General features: G+C 43.6%; 1 protein-coding gene across 1 annotated transcript in view; it reads right to left on the bottom strand.

Moving 5' to 3' along the window:
• The window catches only part of MOB3B (MOB kinase activator 3B), a 203,882-nt gene that overhangs the window by 93,724 nt on the left and 83,567 nt on the right, over positions 1 to 26,591 (bottom strand).

Below are 26,591 nucleotides of genomic sequence, written 5' to 3' on the forward strand. Positions count from 1 at the left end.
CCAACGCTCCAGCTTCCTGACAATCATCACTCAGATTGACTGAGCCCCTTGACATCCCCCATGCTCATGTATGATGCTGTTAAATAAGAGAAGAAAGATGGGAAAGGACACTTAAAGAAGTTTCTGTGGCTTCTTAAAGACACTAAGACTAAAGATAATGTGCTCAGAAAAAGTGATTTGGCTGATTTTAGAGGCTCATCCAAATAGTCATGACCAAGTGAAGCCAGGTTCCAAGGCCCATGGGCCTGGGACAGAGAGCTAATGCACATGGAGCTCAAAGTAAAGATCCGAAGAAATACTGAAGAACAGGGTAGCTTGCCTCATTTCACATCAGGGTGGCTTTTTGTTATCCTTCTCCCATTTTGCTTCATTTCTCATTTATTTGTATGTAAATTAAACCCCACAACTGTAGGGAAGATCAACTCTGACTGATTCCTGCCATTGTGAAACCCCATGAAGGAACCACTGGGGGCTAATCGCAAGCTGCACGGGGACCACTGGCTGCTCGGAAGCCTGGCAGCCCAGCAGAGCCGTGAAAGACCACTGTAAAGACACGCTACAAAAGCAAATTCTGATAGTGGCTTAATAGAAAAGTGCAATGTGTGTTGGCCACCACGCAAGTAATATATCAGACTGGAGAGCCAATCTGTGAACTGACACATACACATTACATTCCTACCCGCCACAGGTCGGGGCTCCAGGATATAACTGGTACATCAATGGCAGCCACCCTCTAGAGATCCAGACCTTCTGAGATCTCCCAGGCCTGCTTCCATCCCCTTCTCAAGGCAGCTGCCCTTATGCCCTGGGTTCTGTAAGATATGCCTATAATCCTTGAAATAAATTTCTTGCCCAGCACCCCCCAAGTTAGTGTTTGTTTGCTTACACTACTTTCGCATTAGCTTTTGTCAAAGAAAAACCCTATTCAAAGTCTCTGGGGACAGATTTACTACTATAATTTAAGGATCTTTCAGAATTTAGAATAGCAATATAATGGTATATATACTGCTTATTACATACACTCCCCCCTCTCCCCCCCCCCCCCCAGCAGGGCCAGGAGCAACACCCTGGAATCAAACACATTAATGTATCTTTGTGGCAAAATATAAGAATGTTCATAGTAAGTTTAAAGAATATAAATAGCCTCATGCCAGAGGAGAACACTTGTAGCTTTTAGACCTTTTCTGGACTCTGAAATGGCTAATGAGGGATTACAGACCCATTTTCATAACCTGAAGTCCAATATGGTGGGCCTTACAAAACTGGAAATGCTCAGGGTGGGATGGAAGACAGGGTTCAGTGGGTTCATCAGAAAGTCTGAGGGCCCCTCCACCAGTCCTCTCCTCCCTTCATTCCTCTTTTCCTGGTACTCCCTCCCTCCAAGGTGTTTCCAACCTTCATGTATTTCAAGCATACATTATACCACGTGCTCATCAATCGAATCAGAGGGGCTCAAAATGTGAGGCTAGAAAAGGCACAGAAAAAGTAAGAAAGACCAACTGCTAAGTGGCTTGTCCATTAGAGAACACAGTGCTGATTCACCAAGTAGAAGGAGAAGGGCAATCTGTTTCTCTATGAAAAGCAAAAAGAAACAGTCCGATATTTACTCAATGCTTCCCAAAGCAAAAGACGAGGCTAAGCCTTCTAACAGAAGGTCTTGTTCCCTCCTCTCAGTAAATTTTAGGAGATAGGTGCTATTATTACCCCTACCTTATATATGAGGACACGAAGGCTTAGTAAGTTAAGTAACTTGCCAGTAAGTAACGACACTATACTGTGTTGATACCAGAGAACACAGTCTTGATCACTTTAATTTGGTGTTAACTTGGGAGAACACACTGAGTGATACTGAAACCCAATTTTCTCAGTTATAAGCATCACTTAGGAAGGAAAGAAGGGCGGTATGCTTTGTTGTTCTGTTTTCATTTTTGCTGGGCATGAACAGGACAGGAAGGTGCTTGTGTTGAGAGGTGGGGAGCAGTCTTGGGGAGTACAGATTTTTAAGCCCTTATTGGTTGAGATACCACATATATTGGCAGAGCTCGTGCACACAGAGGTCCAGGCAGGTGACAAAGCTGCTTTGAAGTAGATCTCTTATTTGGGCACTAATTCCATTCCCGTGGGGATTTGTGAAGCTGACTTGAGAATGTCAATGCCATTGTGTGTCTCGGAGCTCTAGCTCATGTCTAGGCAACAGCCACTGCTTCTACACAAGAAGTCCAGGCTCAGCTGAATTCTGATCTCAGAGTAATACAGGACCACTCTCCCCCTCAAGTCTGAATTCAAGGGGGAAATGAGCTGTTCCAGGCTCCCCAGGACTCATTTTCCCAGCCTGCACGATTTCCTTTTCTGCAGCCTCCTACTGCCCAGACAGGGAGGCCTGGCTTCCATCAGAACACTCTCCCCTCCCCCATGAGTGCTTTGAAAGCAAGCTCTCAGAGTTCATTGCAAGCACAGAGAGGTGGAAGAGAATGGAATGGGCAAGGACACTTGATTTTTCTTGCAGAACCCCATGCTTGTGTAGGCAAGACAGAATTTGCAAGCACACACTAGATTATCCCAGGTGCCAAATTCAGCAGAGGGCATCCAAGTTTGCCAAAAGCAAAGGCAGAGTGAGTGCTACATGCTCCCCTAAAAGCAGATGCAGACATTCCAGGGCAAGGACTGCAGAAAGCCTCCAAGGCTTAACTTCTTACCCATCTGCAGCAGAGTCTGGGGCCCCTTGATACAGCACTAAGACAGTGCTGCTTTCATTCCCCCCACCGCCCCCCCCCCCGACCCTAGATCCCGTGCTAAGCCTCCTTGATACAATCCATACAGATTATGTTCTACAAAAGAGAAATTTCAGTAACTGATATGGCACCAATGTGCAAGCATCCCAAAAGAGTATCTGGTTATCTCCTAGGGAAAAGGAAATGCCAGTAAGAGTGAAGCACTTCACCTGCAGACAGTTCCCATGTGGCCAACATCAAACATTCCTTCAGAGTGACCAGTTTGAAGAGAAATGTCTGCACACAAGCATAATCTTTTCATAGCCAGCCACCTCTCTGCCCCAGTTACTCTAATGGTGGCTTCATGTCAAACCAGCTGGTCATGTCTTTGCAGTAAGTAGGTGTGTAAAACCTGCCACCAAAATCTCAGATTCCTAACTTGAGACATGGATTTAATCCATTTTTTTGGCTCTTCTCCCCCCCCCCAACCCTTAAGTTCAAATGCATAAAAGGAATGAATAGAACAACAGAGATTCTGTTCATATTTTGTACCTTGTCTTTGATCTAGCTGGAATCTACGCTTCAATACTGGGTGGGAAATGAATGCCGTCGGAATTTCAGTCTACTTGTCCAAACGTATTTCCCATCATGTCCTTCAGAAACCCTTCCAAGGTTGCCCTACCCACTCTTCTTTACTTCAGTCTTTGCTCCTCTTCCTCCTGGCTAGGCTCTCCTATAGGCTCTCCAACTCAGCCCACCTGGTCCCACCTGGCCTATTGAGTTGGTTATGATACCTGTGGTTCTGGCTATATAACTTGAGCTGAGCCCACCATTTCTGACTAGACTGAGTGGTGTCCCAACCTACCTCCTCCATCTCCAGCTTGGTCCAGTATAGTAACTCCCAGAGCACACTTGAGGCACAATTCCTCTTCTAATAGCAGCCACTGCAAACTAAGTGTTTGGTCTATATCATTATTATAGGCTCTTCATGCATTCAGTAGCTATTTACTGAGGGGCTGTCATGAAGTAGGCACTGTGAAAGGGATATGGAGGTGAAAACAAGTAATGTCCTCATGGTCAAGAAGCTCAGGATCAAGTAAGTCTGTGCTTCTCACACTTTGATGTGCATATGGGCCATCTGGGAATGTTGTTAAAACAAAGATTCTATTCTGGCAATCTGATCCTGGGTGGGGCCTGAGATTCTGCATTTTTTACAATTTCCCATGCAATCCAGTTATAAATCATACTTGGAGTCAATGTAGTAGGAAAGTGGATGGGCAGGTAGAGGGGATGCACACATGAGCACCTCTAACTTGGTCAGCAATTATCACAGCTAAGACCCAGAGGATGAGTAAGAGTTGGCCAGAAGAAGATGGGTTTGGTCTGTGAGGAAAAATGAGTGGTGGCAGAGGCAGAAGGTAAAATAAAGTGAAAATGTTGAATTTCTGTCAGTGAAGTTCTCAAAGCCTGAACAGCAGGAAGAGTTTGAAGATAATGTATTGATGACTCATTGGTGAGGGAAACGGCAGTCTATCAAAGGCGACAGCATTAGGGTGTATCTAAAACATAAGATGGCAGGTACAAGGGCTCCCAACTCTGCCAAAGATTCCTGTGCTCCAAGACTGGCACAGATGCAGCACTCCAGGGGACCATGCGGGGTGGGACAATGGGCATCTCAGTGGTAACCGGTGTAGATAAAGGACTGACTAAGCTGGCTTTGGCACTGAGTCAAGTCCAAGAAGCTTTGCCAAACTCTAGGGAGGGACAGAAAGCCTCAACAATGTCTGGGGCTGGGTTCCCCACAACCTGGTAGAAAAAGGACTGTACTCAGAAGTTAAATTAAGGAAAATAAATGTGACATTCCATTCACACTCAGGCTTGTGTTCTTGATTTGTACATACTTCAGAAGCTTAAAGAATTCAAACTGGTTTGATCTGCAGGTGACACTCATAGGAAGATACCCTGGCTTTCGATCCACACTGTGGATGCCAGGGCACCAAGGGAAAGCACCCAGTAACACTTGGAGTGCTTCTCACCAACTCTAGGAACACGTTGTTACCCTCACTTCAACGAACAGGTCTTGGTTGAGTTTAGGACTTCAGAATAATGTTGTAAGATGGACCACTTGGAAAGCCCAATTAGATACAGCAGTCAGTATACCAATGATCTGCATAGCCCCACAATGAAATGCGTGATCTTTGGAAATACCCCCATGGAAGGAGATGGTGTAGGCAGAGTGAGTAACTGTCTCAGCAGCTATCAGCTGAAACCTGATCACAGGAAAGAAAATGTTGGGGACGGGCATCTCTCCTAAAAGTATTCTAATCCCATTCAGAACAATTTCGCAGAGACCAGGAAACAGTTAAGAGAAAAATCTATCTTAAAACCACTAAAATAAGCAAAGGAAAAACTCCTGGGAGCTAGAACAGGATTTTTCTCAGTTTGCTATGGCAGTTGGTTAACAGCAAAAAAGAGGAGGCTGGGCCAGGCACTAGAGAATTAGGAACCCAGGAAAAGGAGTACGCAGATGGATGCTGTGGCTGATGCATGGATGAGAAGCTTGGGCCAGCCCACCCATGGTGGAGGGTTACCCAGTTTCAGGGTGACAGTTCAAGGTAATGAGTATGCAGTTTCACAACCTCAAGGAATAAGCACCATCACCAGGTAAAAGCACCCATGACACCTCTAATGGTAGCTATGAGAGCAGGTATCAGGAGGAGTAAGAATGTGTTAAGGCTTAAGAATCTAAGATAGTGTCAGCAGTAAGATCAGTGTTTACAGCTCAGAATTGAGTGCAACAAAGCTCTCTGGGACCCTGTGCAGCAAGAGAGTTCCCTGATGGGCCCCTAGGGTGTCAACTGCTTTGCAGTAGCTTCCCAGAGTACTTCCTTCAACTATGCTGCCTGATGAACCTTGATGAATTTAAGGGGACATTGCTACTCCCTGACCAGGTACTTTCACCATCCACCTCTCTGGCCAGGCACACCTCCTCAGGGTAAGTGGGGAAGGTTGGAGAAGTTGCTGGGACCATCAGAGGCTGGCACTTGAGTCCCCAAACTCTTCCTTTTTAAGCAGCCTCTCTCAGGTCTGTGACTCCTTCCTAACTTTCAACAAGAAGAAAGGCGGGCCCCCAGGGAAAACTGTTAAGTGACAAAGGCTTATGAAGCAATGGTTTGCAAACTATGTTCCTTGAAGCTTTAGGGTTCCATTTTATGAGTGAGGGAGGTACTTTGCCTTAAGTGGTGGTGGGTGGGGGGAACTCTAAGCCTTTCATCCACCACTGTAGCCAATGCAGATCCAACTTTACTCATTTTGTTCCAGGTTCTGTATCTTTTTGTTGTTATTGGTTTGAAAAACATGAAGAAAGGTTTAAAACCGGTAAAATGGTGTGTCTGTAGCTATAACATCATACCATATTTTTGTAAAGTTAAAACAACTGAAGGGTTGAGGCCAAAAGCAGAGTGTGGCCAGGTGGAATTCAAAGGAGACAGGAAATTCCTAAAAGAGGTCATCATAAAACACAAAAGCTCATGGGCCAATTATTAACTGAGGGTTTCTGTGGTAGTTGTTTTTAAGTATTTTCTGTGAAGGGAGGCACAACAAGGCCTGGCTCTTACCACCATGTTAACCTTCTGAACCCTCCCCTTCGGAACATTAACCACATGGTTTCTGTTCCACATTTTGTTAAGCTGCCATCCTGCCTGCCAGCAAAAAAAAAAAAAAAAAAAAAAAATTCCCAGTCAAGGATCAGATTTCACCTGAGACTCTTAAGCCCCAAGAATTTGGCCACTGCTAATTTAGCCATTCCTTAAACAGGTTCCTCCACTTGTAAATCACTGGGATTTTGTGCATAGCTAGAAAAACTGACTTCTGCAACTAGGAAAAAGTTCAACTTTTTTTTTTGAGAGAAACTTCCATTTAAACAAACAAACAAACAAACAAACAGTTTTCTACCCTTGAAAGGATATTCTATATATTCCCAAAGGCGGAGATGCTAGATCACCCCACAATTAAAAACATAAACAAACCCCATGAATCACAACCAAAGAATCAAAAGTTAAACAAACAACAGCATTTCCCTCACTTAACTGGAGATGTGTGGTTTTATTTCAGTTGTTAATTCCAACTCCTGATCTGCTTTCAAGCAGGCCTAGGGATTTAACAACATTTGAAAGGAGACCCAGGATAGAAAATGGAGATAGGGAAGGTAACTGAGGAAAGAATCTTCTTAGCTGTCCCTTCCCCAATCTTCACAGAACTCAGAGGGCACCAAGTCTCATAACGATGAGAGCCTTAAGCACTTTCCAGAAAGACAAGACTTCCCTTGGGAAGAAGAGCTTGACCTGGAGTGGCAACGGTAGCTGACTACTCTGGAGAGAACATGAGAACTTTGATGTAAATATTCCCTGCAAACCAAAGTCCAGCACAGGTGACCGACAGCCACACAGCTCCTGTTCCCCTCATCTTCTCTGCTTCCCTTTCTAATCTGCTTTAAAGTATGTGGTTGGGGTGAAGGGGAAGGTGTGAAGCTGGGAATCTGGTCATTCTCAAATGCAAAACTCTTGAGGCAGCCCCAGGGGAAGAAGAGAAAGAACTTTTTTTTTTTTTTTTCCCAAATGACAGCAAGCAGCCTTAAGTAAAGTTCTTTGTTCAGAAAAAGGTCATAAAGTCATGTTTTTCCCATTAAAAACTGTACACAACCCATCAACAAGAGACACAAACACAGCTCCATGTACCAAGAGATAAATAAATATGCTAAAAATTCCCCCAAACTCTCTGGAGTAACAGGCTGATGATGTATCACACACAGAATAGATGAGGTGAGGTGTTGGGCATCACAGTGCAGGGCAGTTTCGTGCAGAACTAAATAAACTTTTTAGGGCTGGAATGAACTGAGCACCAGCCTGGAAACTCAAAAAAAAAAAAAAAAAAAAAAAAAAAAAAGAAAAAAGGTAACATTAGAAACAGTCCAACTCCACTTGGTAATGCACTTCACAAAAGCAAAAGACATCAAGCAAGCAGCTACCATTTTCAGAAAAATTACGCAGGGACATGCCAAGCTAAGAGAGAAACTAATCGCAAAGAGGAAGGCAGCCTATTATGAAACTGGCCACAGAAAAGAGCAGTCGATCCCTAGTTTGACTCCCCGTCATTTCTATAAAACCTATTCTGTGATCACCCGGCCAGATAGGAGTTCTTCTTTTGCTCGTCTATTAGATGTCTTTCTTTCTGTAAACTGAATTTCTTTCCCTGAGTAGTAGAAATAGCAGTAACTCCATCATAGGATTACTGCCATATGAGGTATAATAATCCATACACTACAAAGTTCTATTTTGTGGGGTCATGTTGATAGACCTTTTATGTTTCATCGTTTTTCACTTAGAGATAGGAAGCTCAAGGAGAGGGAGCACTTTTCACTGCTCTTTCTGCTCTGCAATGCCTCACCCCCTGCCCAGCACATGGCAGGCACTCGTCCAGTGGGTCTCTTGAACTGAACCGAATCCCAGCCAGGGTTGTGTGCTCCTGACCCTTGTCATGCCCACAGAACGGGTTCTGTCATCAACAATCCTTTTCTGTAACAGAATGGTATGAGACCCCAGAAGTCTTCTAGTTTTATCCCTTCCTACCCAAAACCAGTGTGGGGGAAAATGCAGAGTTCCCAACTTGTACTTAAGGGTGGGTCCAACTAGTGTCTTCCTCTGCCTCTTTGATTCTACACCCCCTTGTGCAGGGACAGGGGGTATCAAAGTAAGGAGTCAAGATGAGGTGAAATAGGAAGAGGAGAAAAAAGAAGAAGAGGAGGGAAAAAAGCAGTTTCCAACCTTTGCTCCCAATTACACTAAATTTCGATTCATCTGGGAAATAGAGAATGATGCTAAAAGAAAATCAGTCCAGGTATATCCCCTTCTCTTCTTTTAGAATATTATCTTTAAGAAAAATCAACATTTTCCCTCTAGGAAATTATTTTCTAAATCAGATTTGCTGATTTTCAACTAGGCCCCCTCCCCCAAATTTTAAATCAAATTGTTCCAGTCCCTAGCTCCCCCCCCCTTTTTTTTTTTAGCTCCAAATACATTTCCACACACATCTGTCCCATGCCACACCTCTTACCTCTGCCCACCTTGAGCAGCAAGATGATTCTAAACTAGGAGGTGCCCATGAATTAAGCCACAGAGAGGTGAAATTGCTGGCAGATGTTCAGGGGAAACGGGGGTACCAGCCTCACTGTCACAGAAATCAGAGATGCAAAAAGTCTCTGAGATAAACCAACCTCATGTCTTCTGCCCTAAAAAGAGAGGTATTGCTCTCACTTCTTCATACGGCCAAGGATACCGAAAAGGAGCCTGCAAAGTCCCATCTCCAGCCTTCCAGTTAATCAAGTCTGAAAATATTCCTGGAAGCGAAAGAATGGAGGGAGGTTGTGCTGTGAATCGTCAAGGTCTTTAGAGTCCCTGTGATTTATAGATGAGAATGAAGCCTTTCCCGTGCATGTGGAAGGTGCATGGGCTTCGTAATTTATGGTGTAGGAACTGCAGGCTATGGCAGTAAACCTGCTAAGCTACTGAATCAATGCCAAGGGTGACCTCTCACGGAGCCTGCGGAGGGCAAGCAGCCTTTTCTCTATGGGTCAGAGTTCCTGGCTTACCCAAGGCACTTTGGATTGAACAAAAGAAAACCATTTGAGTGAGCACAGCGAATGCAGGCAATTTGGTGGAAGGGAACGAGGGTGGGAGGAACGGTCCAGCATCATGAGGGGAGAAACGGAACTGAGAAGTCAAGACCCACATTATTCATTCAGCCTCTCTGGAGATGCATGGCAGCTTCGTGTCTCTCCCTCCTCCCCCCAAGACAGACGGTCTCTGCCTTGGAAAGGGGATTTGGAGCTGGCGAGGCTCTGTTAGGCACGGATTCGGATCGGAACCTGTTCAGGAGAAGAGGGCTGCCTTCTAAGTGTTTTTGCCTCCCCTGGACTGCTGCCTGCCCCTCTTGTTCTGTTGACCTGTGTGATGTGCTGGCCTTTTCTGTGCTCATCTTAACCTTTCAAGGCACTATTCTTTACAGCACTCCCCACCTCTGTTCTGGTGACACCACGTCCCTGATTTTCCTAAACTCTGACTTCTCCAACCCCTTTACCAACATACCCCCGACTGTGCCCCACCCCGCTAACTGTGAGGTCCCTCAGGGCTCTGTCCTAGGACTTTTTTCCTTATACTTTCAACTCCCCCCTTAAGTGAAGCCACAGCTATGGGTTCAATGCCCTATGGCTTCAACGGCCCACCTGTCCTCCGAGTCCCAGACCTGTATCTCCACTAGCCTGGTACATATTCTTACTTGGATGTCTCAGAGGCACCTCAAAATCAGCTCATCCAAACTTCCAGCCCCCAAAACTCCTCTTCCAAGATTCTCATTCTCACTAAGTGGCTCTACTCAGTGCTCAAGCCAGAAACCTAGGAGTGACCCTTACTCTTATTCCCTGCATTATCCCCAGATATCCCATCACTGATTCTCCCTGCTAAACGTCTTCAATCCACCATATTCTCTCCACACTGGAGTTTCAGCCCACACTGTCTTTTATCTGGACCACTGCAATGGGCTCCCGGCTGGTTTCCATGCATCCATCCTTCCCTCTCTCTGGCTTGTGGCCAGGGAAATTCTTTTAACATTCAAGTCTCACCATTCACGTATCTGTTTTCAGAGGCTTCCTAAGACCACAGAATAAAGCTCAGAGTTCTTCTCAGGACCTCTGTGTTCTCATGCATGGCCTCCAAGGCCCTGCTGCCCCTGTGAACTCATCCTGTGTCACTCCTGCCTCACTCACTATGCGGCACTCACATCTGCACTCACACTCACACTTTTCTCACCTGAGAGCCTCCACACACGTGGCTCTCTCCTTATGACCAAACCATCCCCCTCCCCTCCCCTCTCACCATTGCTGAATCCCACTCGCCATCCAGACTCACCTTAAATATCACTTCTGAGCTCCCCCTTTGCAGACTTTGTGTGTGTGTGTGTGTGTGTGTGTGTGCATTTGTATTTTGTATATTTGTACATATTTGTAAATTGTGTATATTAGGAAGAAAATATAATTATAAAGGTATTTGTTGACTTTAGTCCTCTTTATGAGTTTCAAGCCCTTGCTAACAGCACTGGGACAACTGTCTTATTTTATTGGACACTAGCCAGTTAAGGGGCCATGGCTCTCTTATCAGATTTGTTTATTTATTTATATGCAACCTATTTATCTACTAATTATTGACAACTATGATCCATATGATGGGGGAAAAAACCAATAGTCATTTCTGATAAAAATCTCCCTTCAACCATTACAAAGTGCATAACACTGTCACCAGATCCCTTCCTTCTGAAATCCACTGATATATCCTCCATTTGTCACAAGCATTATCTATGAGCAGGGAACTATGCAGTAGAGGGAGAATCATCCTTCGGGAAATACCTGCCTGTCTTCTACCTGAAACTGCTTATTCTCCAAGGAAAAAAGACTTTAGTTTTTAGTTTTTTTTTTAAATCATGGAATTTAAAACAATGTATTGGAAGTATTTTTAGTATGGAGACTTTTTCTTAAAAAAATTTTTTTAATATTCATTTATTTCTGAGAGAGAGAGAGAGAGAGAGAGAGAGAGAGCATGAATGGGGGAGGGGCAGGGAGAGAGGGAGACACAGAACTCCGAAGCAGGCTCCAGGCTCTGAGCTGTCAGCACAGAGCCTGATGCAGGGTTTAAACTCACAAACCAGGCCCCCCTGGAGGCTTTTTCTTAAAGCATGGGATAATGACTTCGTTAAAGCCCACTGAAAACAAAAACACATCTAGAAGCTGTGGAAGAACAGAAATCACATTGCTATTTCTTAAATTAAGGAGATGGACTGCTGGAGTAGATGAATGGAGCGTCTTGATAAGGCCCTCCCATGCAATATGTCAGAGGCATTTTTCCTTTTCTTATTTCATTGCAATACCATTAAGACACCGTGACACAAGTGAATTTGCCTATTGGATGACACATTCACAGGCAGCCGTAGCAGTAACATAACAGCATAACAGCTGAGAGCACTAGAAAGTCTTGTAAAGAAGGGGTTGCACCGGGGTGCCTGGGTGGCTCAGTCGGTTGAGCATCCAACCAGCTCAGGTCATGATCTCATGGTCTGTGGGTTCGAGCTGGACATCAGGCTCTGTGCTGACACCTCAGAGCCTGCAGCCTGCTTCCGATCCTGTCTCCCTCTCTATCTGCCCCTCCCCACTCTCACTCTGTCTCTCAAAAATAAATAAATGTAAAAAAAAAAATTAAAAAAAAAAAAAAAAAAGAAGGGGCTGCACCATCTCTTAGCCACTCAGTCTTTTACTACACTTCAGCTCCGGCAGAGGAGCAGAGTTTTAACCTTAGAAAAAGCCTGAGCAGGGGGCACTTGGGTGGCTCAGTGGGTTAAGCGTCTGACTTCGGCTCAGACAGTGCTCTCATGGTTCATGAGTTCGAGCCCAGCATTAGGCTCTATGCTGACAGCTCAGAGCCTGGAGCCCGCTTCAGCTTATGTGTCTCCCTCTCTCTGCCCCTCCCCTGCTCTCTCTCTCCCTCTCTCTCTCTCTCTCTCTCTCTCAAAAATAAATAAACATTAAAACAAATTAAAAAGAAAAGAAAAAGAAAAAGCCTGAGCGGTATCAGCTAAAGGAAGCTTGATTCAGAGGCCCATTCCTGCCCAGCCTGCGAGCCTCAGTTGCTCCCTGCTCAAAGCACAGTGCCCAGCCTGAAGCTGTGTCTGGCTTCAGAGCTTCTGCTAAGTTGATGGTAGGATGCCCTCTTCAGCAGCATGAGGTTTAGGACCCCCGAGAGATCTGTGAGGATGAGGCAGGTGCTTGGGGCAAATTTAGCGGGAGGCAGCCCATGGAGCGGCAGCAGATGGCAGAGTGCTGTGGCACAGGAACCAGGGGCTGGCCAGCGGTCAGCATGGGAGGGGATGGCATCAAGCAGTGTGGATCCGGTGATCAGCCTGGACACCCAAAGTGACTCCAATATGGGCACAACTGGGCAGACAGGTGAGATGCCAGTCTGTAAAACTGGGGTACAAGGTAGAACTCCGGGAAAGAATTCGCTTCCTGGTCTTGGAATTTGGGAGTGTGGGGTCAGCCTGATAAACAACATTAGGAGAGTCCAGCCAGTCACTAAAACCTGGGAAGACAGAGCCTCTGGTGGGTGAAATGCTCCAACTGTTGGCTCTTAGGGGTGTGGAGGAGACCCTGAAAGGTAGCCATGTATCCCACTGATGAATACAGTACTTGGAATATGGAGGTGTTTAATAAATAGCTGTTGAATTAATAACCCCGAACCTAGTTCTGAAATCTAGCTTTTTCAAGAAACCTGTCCGTATAGATCAATTTTGGATAGTTTAAAAGGTTCACTTTGATAACATCCCCTTTTCAAACAGTCTTGGAAAGGGCTACCCTATTATATCTGAAAAACTTGAGCCCTGCTTTTGGTCGTATTTCTCATGAGCTGACAGAGTGCCCCCGTGGTCCTCGCTCAAAGGCCAGCTGCTGGATAGCACCGCGGGGAGGCCAGGGAGCTGCAGGAGGTGAAACATATACCTGTGACACCTGAAATAACATCAGGTCCAATCAGCCCCGTGAGTCATCATAGACTGATAAAGGCAGCCAGATTCCATGGCTATTTTAACAGTCAACATGTTTTAGGTCTAAAAACAATTTCATGGCCCTGAAGGGTCAACTGTCTGAGGGGGTAACTGAGAAACCATGGCTGAAAAGTCCACCTCTGCAGGAAGTTCAGAAACCTGCTTCTGACCCTGCCTGTCGAGGGTCTTAAGGCCTCCAGGGTCTTTAGTTCTGGGACCTCAATTATTTATTAATTGGCATGTGCAGCTTCTTCTGTGGGAGAAAGACACAGCAACTACTTTGCACATATACGGTAAAGACAATATTATCAGGAACCACGTTAGTTGATATTTATCAAGCATTTTCTACATGCCAAGCTATGTAGTCTCCTAAGACCTCATAGCTACCTTATGACCCAGGTCCTCTAGCATTACAGCAGAGAAAACAGGGTTAACAACAAAGGAGCAAAAAAGAGGAGGCAGAGGGAGCCACAGGCGCCAGTGCTCATGAGACTGAAAACTGAAGACTGTATTATATTGGTCTGCTCAGGGATGCAGTGTGAAACTACAGGGCACTAAATGTAGCAAGGTGGCATGCCCTCACATCCTTTTATTTTTTTCCTCTTCTTTATAACCAGTGAGATTTAATCTTACACGCGCACACACACACACACACACACACACACACACACACAATCAACCCTCACCACACACATGCAAATCACTGAAACATCTGTTTCACCTTATTAATTAATGGGAAGTTTGCCCGACTGGCATCAATCTTCCAAGCTGCAGCACACTGTGTGTCAAAATCCCAGTAGTCAAGGCACAGTGAGAAAGTATCAAAGCCATGACTTGAAATACCTTACTTCATCCATGCGAGATTTCTTCTGCAAAGGCCTCATGCTTTGGTGTTACAGAGAAGCCAAACTTTTTGCATCTTCAAATTATCCTTTCACTTTTTTCCTCTCTCACTCAGTCTTTGAATATATCTGTGTCTGTGGGTTTATGCAAAGGCGTGCATGCACATGCCTCATACATGCATGTCACAGAGGTCCCTGGCATAGTGAAAAAACACAGTGGAGTCAAGAAAATTACTACAGGTCTTTACAGGCTGTGTGACCTGTGCTTCTCTGAGACTGCCTCCTTATTTGGAAAAAAGGTAAAAAACATCTTTCTAAAAAAGGTTATTAAACCCAAGTGAACTTTGTAAAGCAATTAACTTACATAGTAGATGATCAGTAAATGGTACACATCATTATGGCAACTGCATAACATCAAAGCTAGATATGACACAATCTGCTCAGAAAGGCAGATGTGAGATTTGCCTCTGACAAAGCAATGAAACACATTTCCTTCTGCATAAGATATTTATAAGTTCATTTAAAAATTAGTTTGTCCGCAGACGGTAACACTTATCTGCCCATTTGCAGGTTGAAGCAATGGGGTCATGTCTACCTAAACCTGACTAATGGTTGTCTCCTTTGTCACGGGGCTCAGTTAATGCTGAATTCAATTATCTATGCTGATGGAAAGAGCAGGTTACAGATAATCCAAAAGAGCAAATATTTTCTAAATCATTCAATCAATTTCTTTTCCATAATAGCTTACAAATACTACTTAGGTGTTGGCTAATGTTGGCATTCTGTAAGAATATAAGAATGAGTGCCAGTTGATGGGAGAAGAAATTCATGACCTCTCAGATTCAGACAAAACACTACCCTGGACTTGAAAACTTGTTGCATAAGATTTGCAAGGTGAATAACTGGTGGTAGTCTACCACCGGCTATTCAATTGTATGGCACAATAATTATGTCACAGCAATTCCACTCAAATTTTAAAATACTTCGTATGTGCGCATCAAGAACTACCAATTAAATGTCCAGTCTGGAGTAGCTCATTAGGTTGGTGTGAACACAATACTAAAGAAAACAGGGTTCATTTTTTTTTTCCAGAGAGTAATTAGCATCTTTCTTTTGGTGGTCCTACAAAAGTCTGTGAGAGGGAGACTACGCAATTGAGCCCATGGAAGTGAAATACCATCAGTATTTCTGTAAATACCACAAAGCTTATGACCTAGTGATCAATGGGGCCCTAGGAACAGTGTTATCTAACAGGTTTATACTATCACGATGTCACCAGTATCAATCACCATTATCACAAGGGACAGCAAACCCTCAATGCAATTTTAACTTGCACTCATTCAACCACACTTTCAAGTGCCTAGTAGGTGCAAAGGACTGGCCTCCCCATTGCTTTACCTGTATCAGTGGTTTTCAAAGTATTGTAAGGACCCTGGAGGTTCTTTCATGGGGGGGTCTTGCCAGGGGTACACAAAGCCACTGCATTTCAACTATTTATCTGTGACCCTGGACTTGAATTTAAAACAACCTCTCACAATAGATCAAATGCAGAACCAGATAAGGGAGGCCAGCTGTCTTCTCAACAGACATTAAAGTGATTTACCAAGGAAACAAAAAAACAAACAAAACCAAAACCCAAAAACCACAATGCCACTCTTCTTACTCAAATTTTTTTGTTTGGGAAATGTTATTTTCATTAAGATGTTTTATATGTTAGTATGTGATGAGTTTATTATCTTTTTTCAATGAATACATATTTGTAAGCCTTCCTGCTTATAATTTCTAAAATGGTAACTATTGATAGACGTAACCATTGTAAACAAAAGGCCTTTGGAATTTGCAATAATTTTTAAGAGACCAAAAAAAAAAAATGAGAAGCACTGTTCTACATCTATCTCATTTAAATCTTGCAGCATCCCAATACCGTGTCCCAACTTTAGCTGTCTCCATAGAACTTATCACTACCTAAAATCATATCATCCATTTTTTGTTATTTATCTGTTTTCCTCCATGAGTCAATCACTTGCCTATTTGTTCTCAGATCCATTCCCTACGCTTTGCACCATGTTTCCCAGGCTCTTTCACAAAGACAAGGGGAAGTACTGGCGGGAGAGTGGAGGAGAGCAGAAGCCCAGGGGCTTTTCCTTGCCCTCTCTCCTTTGGGCTCATCTTCTTTTATTTTATTTTTTATTAAATTTTTAAATTTTTATTTATTTTGGGGGAGAGAGAGAGAGACAGAGAGAGGGAGGGAGAGAGAGAAAGTGGGGGAGGGGCAGAGAGAGAAGGAGAAAGAATCCCAAGCAGGCTCCGAACTGTCAGCACAGAGCCCGATGACCTGGGGCTGGATCCCATGAACCTTGAGCTCATGACCTGAGCCAAATCAAGAGCCAGATGCTTAACCAAGTGAGCCACCCAGATGCCCGTGGACTTACCTACTCATCTTCTTGGCTCCACTGTTATGGACCAGGTCTTTGCTCTGTGCTCCCAATTCCTGCTGAGCAGCCCTGGCTCTCCCCCGTCCTTGGTGTCCAACCTGAGGGGCACAGTGGCTGGCACCTTTTGTTATTACTTGCTCGCTTCACCATCCCTGTTTGACTTTCCAGCTCTCCCCATACTTTGGGGAGAGAGAGAGTCATCTCAGGTGCCTCATTTCAAAATAGGGATAATAATAATAATAGTCAACCAGAGCCTCTGTGAGGTCTAGAAAAAAATATATGGAAAGAATTTAGCACAGTGCTTGGCCCAGAATAGGTAATACATGTTCGTTAATATTACTATGGCTGTATTTTAAACTTTGGAATTCCTGCCCCACGTTTAAAATGGAATCTATTACCTTCAGCTGTTGTTCAAGTTTCGATTATTAACTGAGATCCATAAAAATTATTTTTTTTCAAGGTAACTATTGTAATTGTCATTGATAACTTCTCTCAATTTTACTTCAGATAGAAATGTGGAGAGAATGCAGCAGGAGAAATTCTCCTCTGTAATCAGGCATTAGAAGCTCCAATAAATCACAAGCCTTCCCTTTTTATATTACTATGAAAAGGAAATAAAGCTCAAATTTATTCAGCACTTAACTCTCTACCGGGAACTCACTAAGAGCTTCATGTGCGTTATGACACTTAATTCTCATAACCTTACAAAGTGGATATTATCATTACCCACCCCCATTTTCCAGATGAGGAAACAGCTCAGAGAGGTTCAGGGCTTGCCAAGTCACACAGTCCACAAAGACAGGAACAGATTTGAACCTGGACTGACAATCAGCCATTAATTCTACACTATTTTGGAAACAAAAATAAAGCCATCAAAACACGTCCCATGTATTTTGACAGTTCCTGTCCAAAGACAGTTTCTCGGTATGTCATTAACATATTTGCTCCCATTTCGTCTTCCAAGACCTGGGAAGACAGACTCCCTCAGCTACCCGCTTTTCTTCCCTCCTCTGGGATGGGCAAAAATATGAATGGTTTATATTTAATGAGAGGCCATACCAGGCAAATCCCCAGTATTCAACAACTGCCTTCCCTCTGCTCCTTGAAAGATTCTTCATAGGACTCCTCAGATGGGCCCAGCAACCAAGGTGATGCTGAAGGAGTCATCCACAAATAATGCTTGCTGGTCCCCAGATGTTGAGGCTCCACTGGGCTGCAAGCATTAGGGCCCCCACACTTCAGCCTCTCTTTTCTGGAAGTTCCCTGGATGATATGACTCAGGGCGGGCAACAAACAAACACTCTACAGTGGCTAGAGTTTCCCCCTCAAATCATCCATGCTCTCCGTTCTTGAGAACCTGGGCTGAATGATGTAGAAACACCAAAAGCCTATTGCTTCTTTTCAAGAACGATGCCTCCTTTTCCTGTGAGAAAACTAACAATTCAGTTTGAGTCTCCACAAAGACAAACACTTTAACTTCTAGAGGCATGCACTGAGAATCAATCAGACACATCGCTAAAGAGGTATTCACCTAATAAAGGGATTTTTTTAACGTTTTATTTATTTTTGAGACAGAGAGAGACAGAGCATGAATGGGGGAGGGGCAGAGAGAGAGGGAGACACAGAATCGGAAGCAGGCTCTGAGCCATCAGCCCAGAGCCCGACGCGGGGCTCGAACTCACGGACCGCGAGATCGTGACCTGAGCTGAAGTCAGACACTTAACCGACAGAGCCACCCAGGCGCCCCATAAAGGGACTCTTTGACAAGCTTTCTTTAAACATTGAACTTTCTCTGAGAAATGAAAATATTAGCCAAGTAACAAAAAATTCAACTCCTTCACATTTTTCAGGGATACATCTGTTCTGCAATATGAACTGTATGGCAGTGGCCAATCAATCTATACCTGTGTAGTAGTAATTTGTTCTCCAGGTGTCTACTTAGTGCAGAGTGTTATGTGGAATGCTGTATCCTGTAGTGGAAACAAGAAGGTGGAATCAGCTAGGTGCAGGCCACATATGCCATGCATGTGAAGGATCTTCTGAAGTTCCATTGTGGACCTGTTCCTGCTTCTGGCTGTCAAGGCCAAGCAAACTTAATCTCATCCCATAAAAGTTTGCCCTTTTTTCCACTGGTTCCATGAGATGTAGCAAAAGAGGAAGGCAACATGGATGATCGACTCCACAGTCAAATGCTTGATATAATGCCTGATTGGTTTAAAAAATTTTTTAATGTTTATTCATTTTGAGAGACAGAGACAGAGCGCAAGCAGGGGAAGGGTAGAGAGAGAGGAAGACACAGAATGTGAAACGGGCTCCAGACTCTGAGCTGTCAGCACAGAGCCCGACACGGGGCTTGAACCCATGAACCGCGATATCATGACCTGAGCCGAAGTCGGACGCTTAACCGACTGAGCTATCCAGGCACCCCTATAATGCTTGATTTTTATCCGAGGCTCTTTTTTACCTCAATTTACCTGATGAGTCTATTTCATCACATTGATACTGTGTGATACTGAGGGAACTAACATTTAAAGCATATCTGACGCTGAGCAGAGTGTTTGAAAGGTAGCATGTTATTTAATACCTTCAATAATCCCAAGAAGTAGGTACTGTTAGATGCATTTTATAGATGAAAAAATAAGCTTAGAGAGACTGAAATTCTGCTAGTAAAAGTTGATAACTGGGATTCAAAGTCACATCTGACAGACACTAATGCTTTTGTTGCTTTTTACTGCCCCCCTACTCCCTGCTTCAAACTGGCTCATTTTCTCAGAGCATCCATCCTACTAGAAGAAAACTTAATGGAAAAAAATGATTATGTGAAGGAAAACATGGATAGAATTATCACTTAAGACTATGCATTTAGCATGAGTTTTTAAAGATAAAATGACAAAAAAGGTCCTGTCTCCAGAAGACAACACACACCCCTAGACCTGTAAGTTATTTTAAAGGAAAAGCCAGTGAATCATTCTCCACACATGGGGATCTGAGGCAGGCACATCATTTTATCTCCCTTCAAAATGGCATTATTTAAGAATCTATACCCTACCTAAAGGGAGTTCAGAGCACTGGTCAGGAGGGTAGAGCTGGAGGCCTCTGGTGTCAGGGCTGTGCGGATGCCCCTACTCAGGTAAACCTGTGCTCTCTTTAGAAATCAGTTGGGAATTCCAGAACCAGCATGTGGGTGTCCTCCTCACTTCAAGTGGCTTGTACAACTGTTCCCTCCAACTCCATATCCCTTACAGCATGGCTCTGAGTGGGCCCGTGCAGCACTGACCTCCACAGTGCAGCCTTTGTTGGCTAAGGAAGGACACCATGTCTACAATCACCAACCTAGTTAAAGCTGCAGATGCCCCACCCCCACCCCAGTACAACTTTTGTTTTTCATCTCTGTTTTCCACTGAATATCACATATCCCTTTTCCCTTCCCAGCTGATGCTGAGATGTAACAACCTGTCACCTGAGATATGGCCCATTAAAATTACATAGCACTGGTAATGGAGAATTCAGTGCAGGTTGGGACAGCAGGTGATTAGCCTTACCTTACAGGGCAGTCTTCAGGCCCTCTGAGCTACCTGTATCTGCTTCTCTTCCTTTCTGCTTCTTAGCACTCACTATTTTTCAGAGCTATCTCTTGGGGTTTGTTAAGTGGGGGTGGTTATTCAACACTGTCCTCATTAACTGAGCCACCAAGCCACTGTAGTATTGCGTTAACAAGGCAGGGAATTGTGACCATCCACAATGGACCATCAATTCTCCAGTAGCCAGTGGGGGTAGGAAAGAGTGGATTCAGCTGTGTCTGCATATCTTCCATGAATATACAACTGAACAAACTTGGGTAGCATCAGAATCTAGAGGAGGCAAGTTCTTAAAAAAGAGCAGAACCTTGGAGTTCCCATCAGTAAGGACCTTGTACAATTTGGACCTTGTAACAAAAAGGACCTTGTATCAGATGCAGGGCCCTGTCTATTTTCACATCCCTTGCTGTGACTATTGGGTTTGTCTTAGGACTTTTTCCAGAGAGGATTTAACATGTGATGCAACAGGCAGGGGGAAATCAAGGGTGGTGTTGATTCTGGGATATGAATATCACAGACACAAGATGTTGCAAATTCTTAGAAAGCCAAACAGTTTCTCAGATCCCAAAGGCAAATCATGTTTCCAGAGCCTTGGGAAAACTTGCTAGTTCACAAGTCTACCTTGTGAATGGGGGCTCCATTCTTGGCACTAAGCTGCCTGAGAACCCATTCCCCATCCTCTTGAGAGATCAAATCCAGGTAACCTTGCCCAACACTGATTTTAATGAGTAGCTGATCCTAGATGTGACTAGTAGGCTATCTCCCCTCTTCTCCAGCTAACCTGTGCCCACCCTCTGCTGAGGTTGGCTGGTTTCACACTGCACATGGGCAGGTTTAGTACTCAGTCTTCTGAAAACCAAGCAAGAAGACACAACCAAATGTCTTCTTCCCTAAATAGTTACGTGTTCATCCCCCAAACCAGGATTTGACCTAGCTCCTTAAAAACCAATGAAATTTCCCAAAGTCTTTGAGAGATGACAACCTGTAGTATTTACAACCCCATCACAGAGTGATTCAGCAATGAAGACTGCTAACTTTTAAAAATCTTGTTGAGTCTTTTACAATGCATTTATTTTATTTTTCTAGGGATACTGTTCAGAAACCACCTAGTGGTCTCCAGGATTTTTTGTTAGTTATGCAGAAATGTATGCAGAGAGAGAAAAGCAATGAACACATTTGTTTTTTCCAGCACCTCTTATGGTGATTAGGGCTCTGGGCTCTGTGTTTTTACTCACACTGCCTCATTTAAATCCTTACAACAGTCCCGTGAGATCGAATTACAATCATCAGTTTACAAACAGAAATGTAAGCTCAGAAGTTATGTGTCTACCAATGTCACATAACACCTTGTAATGGCAGAGCAGTTGAATAAATTTAAGTCTCTGTCTACAAGTCCAGTGCTAGTCCTACCACATTGTAAATATATTTTGTTGATGTACATTCTGTCTTTCCAGTGTTATACAGATTTATATCAAAACAAAAAAAATGCGGGAGCCATGCAATAAAAAATAAGTTAAAATTTAAAGGCTAATTATAAACTCAGTTCCCTGACACCTAGTGTCTGAAAAGTTCTCCCTATGGACATTTTTATAGTCTCATGTTTCCTGCCACAATATTTTGAGAGAGGATGAAACTCAGCTGCAGCCTCATGAGAAAGATTGCCAAAGGGATGTGACTATTCCCACAGTGCACTTGACCACTGAGCAAACTACTCATTTCAGAAAACCCTACAGAGGCACTAGACCTTCTGGACATTATGGAAAGGCTCAAGGACATGAACTCTGCTTTCCTCTCTTAGTGCCTAAAATAGGGCTTGCTTCTGAGCAGGTGCCTGACAAACATTTATTGAATGAATGAATGAATGAATGAATGGCAGTACCAGGTCATTGTGGGCCCACAAAACGCATTGGCAAAGTCATCCCTTCGCCAATCTTGGAATGGAACATGGAAACAGTTAAAGTGCTTGGGCACACACTTAAGGCGTTTCAGAGGTGATTTTTTAAATAGGAACAAACAAAATCAAAATAAAACAAAAACTAAAAATCACTTCCTTAAAAGTTAATACAAAATTGGGGTTTCTAAAATTTTCTCCATCCTAAACAACTTCCTAAAACCACTGAGAAATCTTTAGCCATGTGAAGGAAAACTTGCAAAATAATAATACATACTATGAATGGTAGTAGGAAACAAGGACATAGATTTTTGTCTACTCTTGAGCCCAAACTCTGACTTCCTTCTCCTTCCCTTTCCCCTTCTCCTTCTTCTTTTTTTAAGTAGGCTCCACGCCCAGCACAGAGCCCATTGCGGGGCTTGAACTCATGACCGTGAGAACAAGACTTGAACTGAGATCAAGAGTTGGACCCTTAACAGACTAAACCACCCAGGCACCCCCCAAATTCTCACTTCTAAATGACATATTAGCTGTACAGCCTTGGGAAAGCCCCTTAAGTTGTTTAAATGTCAGCATCCTCACTGGTAAAATGGAATATTTAATTAACTGAGTTATTGCAAGAATTAAAGATTAACAGTGGCACTTGGCAGGCTCAGTAGATGTGAGTCCTCTCCTTCGCCTCTCTCCCCTTTCCTTCCCTGACACCCATCTAATATAAACCATAAAGGTAGGTGAGATCATGTAATTAATTTTTAAATGTTCTTATTCCTCCTGTTCAGAGACTTTTTAAAAACATGAGTTGGAGGAGCTCTAAGTTTTCCACTCACTTTTTTTCTTAGTGTCAGAACTAAGATATTACATCCTATTATATAACAAGAACAGAGAAGCTGGGGGCTAGAACATAAAAATTATTGTTAACGAGACAGGCAACAGAATAAAAAAGAAGGCTGTGGCTATTTTTCTGTTGTTATCTCTAAGAGTGGTTGAGGAGATACAATGGAAGAGGAGGAGGTGGCCTGTGCTTCTGAAGTTACTGCTGTCTTAGAAGCTTTAACAGGGACATCTGTTGACTTTTTAACAAAGGAAGCTAAAGGGGATCCAGGGGGAGTGAAAGAAACTCTGGTTCACAAAGAAGCCACATCTGTTTGGTATTCTCCCAACTGAGAAAGCTCGACTTCGAAATAGTCTGGGTATCCTAGTTAAACTAGGATCCAGGAACCGATGAAGCTTTCTTTCCCTCATGTTTCAATGGTAGAGATCAACAGCTGTTTATATCCTTTAATACCTAACTGAGGGTGAAGCCTTCACATCTGTCAGTATTTTCCGGTCCTATTTCCTTGGATCACAGTGGGGAGGAGGTGAAGTTTGAACCCCTCCCAGTTCCCAGGCAAGAACACAGAAATATGCCTGGGATTCAAAGCTGTAATGCTAAGCAGAACTCCCCATGTCTCATCCACCCAGGGTCTGCTGTTTGCAGAGAATTCTTCTTTTACTTTATCCTGACAGACATCTTGATCATTTCCATGATAATGACTCACCGCAGTACAAAGATCAAAAAGAAGAAAAGTGGGCTGGAATCAGGGGGAGGAAGAAGAGGAGGAAATGAATTCTAACAGAGAAAGTGGCTCCTAGAGATAATTTTTTTTCAAAACATAGCAACAATATTATGCAAGGGCAAATAGTAGAGGTGAGCAGGATGCTGATGAAGACCTTCGAGGTGATGGTACATGGTGGTGGTTTTTACTGACCCCTAACATATCATCTTGGAAAAATAAGAGATAACTAAATTCTGTGAGGGCAAGGTGCAGGATATTCCAAGGATGCTGATAAAGGGATTCAGATCTATTTAACTTTTGGTCCCCAGCACTACAGACATGTTGGGTCTTTGTAAAGATCATTTTTACTCCATTCTTCCATCCATCTATCCACCCATCCATCCATTCAACAATTTATAAGGCACCAAGACAGGACTTTGTGCTAGAATATTCAAGTGAACAAAACATATTCCGTAATTTTAAGGAGCCTGCATTCTGATGGGTGAAAAGCTTCACAGAGGTGTGACAATTCACTAGTTAGAGAAGATGGGGAATTCCATCCAAACAAGATGGATAAAACCAGAGAGGTAAGAAATAGACTGTTTCTGGGGGGAATGCAAAGCATTCTGGGCGGTTAAAGAGAGGAGAGGTGGGTGCTTACTGAAAGTGCAGATTCTTAGGTCTCATCTAAGATATTCTAGTTTAGTTGTTAAGGGGGAAGGGCAAAGAATTTGTATTTTCAACAGAAGGCCCAAAGAATTCTGATACAAACAAATGTTTGACCCCTCTAACTTATATAGATAAACATTTCTCAAAAGATGCTAATGGTGTTCATTAAAAGCAAAAAAAGATACACATTCAAATTAGGAAATACTACACACTAAAGTATTCCTTTCTTGGAGAATTATAATGCACATTAGCATATTAAAAGTCCTGCAGTAAAGAAACTGGTTTCATGGGGCGCCTGGGTGGCGCAGTCGGTTAAGCGTCCGACTTCAACCAGGTCACGATCTCGCGGTCCGTGAGTTCGAGCCCCGCGTCGGGCTCTGGGCTGATGGCTCCGAGCCTGGAGCCTGTTTCCGATTCTGTGTCTCCCTCTCTCTCTGCCCCTCCCCCGTTCATGCTCTGTCTCTCTCTGTCCCAAAATAAGTAAATGTTGAAAAAAAAAATTTAAAAAAAAAAAAGAAAAAAAAAAAAAGAAACTGGTTTCATTCAGCAGTTCCCAAACTTATTTTCCATGGGCAAAAAAAAAAGAAAGAAAGAAAACCATGGTGCGCCTGTTAAGATCTCTCAGGACGCCAATGCACTCTGGAGCCAACAGAGGACTCTGATGAGGTGAAGCATGGTCTGCAAGCCCACTGAATGGCTAACGAAATGTCTGGAAAAAGACAGCAAAGTCTATTACTCTAGGGGATATGGCGGCATCTGCTGATTTCCTCCAAGGAAAGTCTAAAACCATCTATTATGTCCTAGTTTCCAAGCAGACTGCCAGAAGCTTCCTTACTCTCAAGTAACACACCATGGTTCTGTGATGTTATTTCTGGTCACCAACTCTATGTGGTAATCACAGCAGCTGCCAGAGACAGCAGAAGTGCCCAGAGTTCAAAGCATCAAGGAGTAGAAACAGAAGGGGAAAGACAAAGAGGAGGTATCATTGCCCAAATTTATTTATCTTTATTGCTATCACATGTTCTGCACAGAGAATTGGCAGTTGGGAAAACTCCTCCTAGCAAAAAAAAGAAGCCTCTGCCAGCCAGTGAAAGTACAAAAACAACGAACCTAGAAATTCCCACCCCTTCCAAGGTGCCTATGATAGGGCCAGGGGAGTTTCTGAACCCTGCCTTCTTCCTCCTGTGCTGGTGAGCCAAGGGAGTTTGGCATTACCACACACACCACCTCCTTCCCTAGCAAGGGACAGCATCGGGCAAGCGCATGAGAGAGCTGGGCAAGTCAAGGCAATACAGTGATTCTGAGCAAATTGGTGTGTGTGCTGAATATTTCAAGATGCACATACCGCCCTAATCAATTTATACACTCCCCTCCCACCCTGGTTTAGCTTAATTACTTCCATACGCCCCACCTCAACTTCCATATACCACAGGGGGGATACACACATCCCATCTAGAGGTGATCTCAACAATGTGCTCTAAATGCTTCTTTTATATCCCAACCATCTCAGAGCTTTTTTAATACTACTGTCTGAGAGCACAAGTATTTTTCAATCATTCCACAAATATTTCCTGAGGGCCTACAAAGTTCCAGGGCACTGTGCTAGACACTGGAGACACATAGGAGGTGGCTCATTCCTATTGAATCTGATGCCTAAAAACCCCCTGAACTTTAAATTCAGCCTGTCGGTGCATGGCAAATCCAATTATCAGCAGCATAAAGAAATATAAAAGGGAGATAAGGTTTGGTCCTTCCCCTTGAAGAGTTTTATAGCTCAGAGCACCACACAAATGAAAGCATTTGCATTTCAAGTTCTAGTGGGTCTAGCAGCTACACATGGGTCCAGAATTACTAATACAACCTGGAATTAATAACAAATGATCAGGAGTGGTAAGAACAGATGCCAGGATTTTTATTTCCCCAGAATGCCAACCCCTGTTGCTTGATCCCCAAACAAATCCATGCATTCTCACACTGGGATTCCTTAACCTGAGAGATGAATACCAATAAATGCACCAGAGTTAATGTAACTTTAGTTAATTAGCCAAAAAAATGAAAATTCTACATGGCTAACTGGGTGAGTCTGGAATGTAGTCCTAAGGAAACCAGCAGATCAAATCTAACATCTCAGCAAGGCAATGCTCTCTAGCATGTGGTACCTATACCACTGAGGTCCACAAAATAATTGTAAGTAGTCCACAAATGATTTTTTTTTAATTTCAAGGAGGTTCTTAGATCTGAAAAAAGACACTGCAAGTACGATGGATGTTAGGGAAACACTGATAGGGTGCC

This window comes from Lynx canadensis, chromosome D4 (assembly GCF_007474595.2).
Source record: "Lynx canadensis isolate LIC74 chromosome D4, mLynCan4.pri.v2, whole genome shotgun sequence".
In the NCBI taxonomy this organism is placed as follows: Eukaryota; Metazoa; Chordata; class Mammalia; order Carnivora; family Felidae; genus Lynx; species Lynx canadensis.